The sequence below is a fragment of the Myotis lucifugus genome, unplaced genomic scaffold (genome assembly GCF_000147115.1).
Source record: "Myotis lucifugus unplaced genomic scaffold, Myoluc2.0 scaffold_56, whole genome shotgun sequence".
NCBI classification, from domain to species: Eukaryota; Metazoa; Chordata; class Mammalia; order Chiroptera; family Vespertilionidae; genus Myotis; species Myotis lucifugus.
The window spans coordinates 2,718,873-2,722,510 of record NW_005871104.1 but is presented as its reverse complement, the minus strand read 5'-3'; positions in this window follow the sequence as shown (position 1 = coordinate 2,722,510).

Below are 3,638 nucleotides of genomic sequence, written 5' to 3'. Positions count from 1 at the left end.
ATTTCACAGAAGAATAAACTCTTTGAAAATGTTCTCTTGATCTCTGGAAGGGTTACAAAGCTCTCCTACAGATTGACATCAAAGAACAAGCCGCACATCAAGCTCTGTTTGGGCACCAAGGTTGTGGGAACTTGGCTCCCCTACTGGAGTTAAAGCAGCAACCAGGTGGGAAAGGCCTAACTCTTCTCTCTTTTAAGGGACTTGAAAGGGAATCAAAGAAAACTTTTACCACAACTTGACATGGGCAGCTACCTTAACTGTGACAGTAATAGTTCATGCAGTCCAGTCTTAGAGGCCCTTTCTGATCATTGCTGTTTTCATTCACTCTCATGCCTCAGACTCCACAACTCCCTCCTGCCTCAACATTATAGGTTTGTTATGTCAGTTAGACCTTACATTCTCTCATGTCAAATGGTTTCACCCATCTGAATCCCTCCCTACTATGATTTCTGGGCTTCACAATCTACCTCCCTTAGCTCACATGATACTGCAATTCATGATTCACCTCCTCTCTACAAAAGACTCCATAATAGATAATCCACCAAGGTCCTCAGAACCCAATAATTGACTCCTTCTCCAGTACTATAAACAGTTACTGCAAGGGTTCTTTTCTACTCCTTAAAAGCTAAATTTCTGTGAAACTATAATCTGGCCCAATTCAATTAGTTCCTTTAATCCTTTCCCCTCCAACCAAATTATGCCTCTTAACAGGAGTGATGGGTACAGACATTGAGGACGGGCATTAAGCTTGCTGTCAACTAGACTTGTGTCTGTCTGGAGCAGTGTCTAAGACCAGATTCCCTCACAAAGAATGCCAGTAAATGTGGGTTCCTGAAACCTTCACCCATGCCTACACAGTTCTTTTCTTTAGCCTTCCTTAGCATTATCTATATAGTTCACTCTCTTCCTTGAAGAAATATTCCTTCTCTTGAGTCTCTCCTTGTTTTTCTCAAATCTTTCTTTATTTTGCCTACCACATAGTCAAATCTCCCCTGTGATACACTGGCCAAAAGTGTTCTCTCAACCGTGCCCACTACAAAAATTACCTCCCAAATTCTTGACTATACACACTTCTTCACTATACACACTTACCAATACCCTTCAATATAATTTGTAGCTAATCTGATACTGCTCTCTAAAGAAAGTTCACCATTGACCTCCTAATGGTCAAATCAGAAGGTTTCCAGAGGCAATTTCTCCATTCTGACACAATCCAGCCCTGAACCCACACCATAGGAGACTGTGGGGGTAGCCTACTCAGCAGCCACTTACTAGTCCTAGTCCCTTCCAGAATCCCATTTGGTTCTGGCACTCACACTCCCTCATGGCATCCACAAGACTCAAGGAAACATGAAATGTTAGCAATAAATAATGAGTAAATTAAACCAAAGCATTCAGAATTCCTTAATTTTTGTTTTCCATTTTGGTGTTTGGTGAAAATTTGGTGATGTCACACCATTCATACAGATGTGACATATATTTTTAAATTTGCATTCCTGACTTCATCCCTCGGACAGCTCTACCATGACCCTGATAGTTACAACAACATTGCACAAAGAAATAGAAAGGGGCTTGCTCCCCAACTCCTTCCATGATGATACGTTTATAACACCTGCCTTTTCTCATTCTTTCTCTTTGCCTTTAACTTTTTCTTTGGGGTATTTTCTCCTTCACCAGGCCATCAATCTTTCATTGTATAGTAAGTACAGCTGTCACAAAGGCAGTTACCTTCCTTATATGCTTCCCTTTTTTCTGCTTCTGTCAACAGGGTCTTTATTGGATTGCCAAGTAATTCTTTAACATTATTCCACTTAATTGCCATAGCAACCTAATAAAACCAGTAAAACACATCATCTTGCAAATGGGGAAACTTCGTCCCAGCAGGCTTAGTGACCATCTCAGTTTATAGCGTAAAAGCAGCAGAGGGAAATCTAGAATCTACTCAGTGGCATCTACACCTACTGAATACCAACCATGTGGCAGGAACTCCAACCCAAGTGTCATACTCCTTTCAAAATCTGTTGATATAGCATGGATAAAAGAAAGTCAACTTTGTTTCCTGTCTGGCCACTGATTATTTGACTGTGAGAAGCCTTGAGCCTAAGCTTCTTTCTTTGTAAAGTTGCTCAATGAATGATCTCCACTATCCTCACATCTGTTGATTTCACACAGTGCTCTGTAACTATTTATCACCAGTGACCAGTTCTAATTCATGGACAGGATAAGCTCATTTCATTGGCCATGTATTTAATGACCACATACTAAGATCTGGCCATGCATCTAAGTGTCTTGGGATTTTAAGAAATAAGTCAAGCATGGCCTCCACCATCATAGAATTTAAAGTCTAGACAATGCAAAAATATACAAAAAATTTCAAGATAATATCCAGACACTAAAAAGTGTGCAATTAAATCCTTCTCTAAGGAAGTGACATCTGAGTGGAGATTTGATACCAAGAAGTCAGGCACATGAAAAGCTAGCAGAAGAGTGTTTTAGGAGAGGAAATCAAATTCTGAGGAAAGTATGGAAAGTCATCACTTAGAAAGACTGAACATTCAACAGTTTTTCTCTTCATTTTCTTTCATGAATTAGACATATGTAATGTAACTATTGCCTTTCACCTACTGGGAGAGTACGAATATTAATCTGCACTCCGGGAAATGGGAACACTTTATTTAGGTGCTAAAGGATGGCTTCTTTAATGGACTATTAAGGACTATAATGAAGGAACCAAAAGATACCAGGAATGCTTTTGAGGCTAACGAGAAGGAAGAGTATAGAGATCCTTTGAGGTTAATAAGAAGAGGACAGAAGTCATAGGAAAGATAAAAAAATGTAACTCTCAATCAATAAGACAATGGGTAAATAATGTAGTATTTTTATACAATGTGGATATTACAAAGCAATTAAAGTGACTGATCCTCAATTAAACATCCCCCAACACACTGTTGAGCAAAAAATAAGAATGACAGCCTGGCCGGTGTGGCTCAGTGGTTGAGCATCAACCTATAAACCAAGAGGTCACGGTTTGATTGCCAGTCAGGGTACATGCCCAGGTTGTGGGCTCAAACCCCAGTGTGAATGCAGCCAATCAATGATTCTCATCATGGATGTTTATATCTCTCTCTCCCTCACCCTTCCTCTCTGAAATAAATAAAAATGTATTTTTTAAAAAAGACTTGGCAAATCTTGATATGCATTTGTTACATTAGCCTCTGACCTTCACAGAAAAGTTTGAAATGTTTCATAAAAGTTTGTTGTTGTTTTTTAAAGTTCCCCTGCATCAGGAATTGCTGGAGTCCAACCCCAGCAGGTCCAGGGGTCCCCAAAGGTGTGGACGGAGTCGGCGAAGAAGGAATGACACGAAGGCAGCCTTCAGTTGATCAGCAGCCTAGTCAGGACCTATAGCCAGGATCTCCAGCCAAAGTTCTGGTCGGAGTTCTGGTTAGGAACTGATGAGGATCTCATGAGGATCTGATTTTTATTGTCTTGTTACATCCGTATTTATACCAGCCGATTTTAATCCTGTCAATTTCTATTACAAAGGTTAGGGCGTTTCTTATCTCCATTCCAGGGAGTAAAGATTATGTAGCTTAACTACCCGCCTGGCACTTAATTAAGGGGTTGTATCCCCTCCC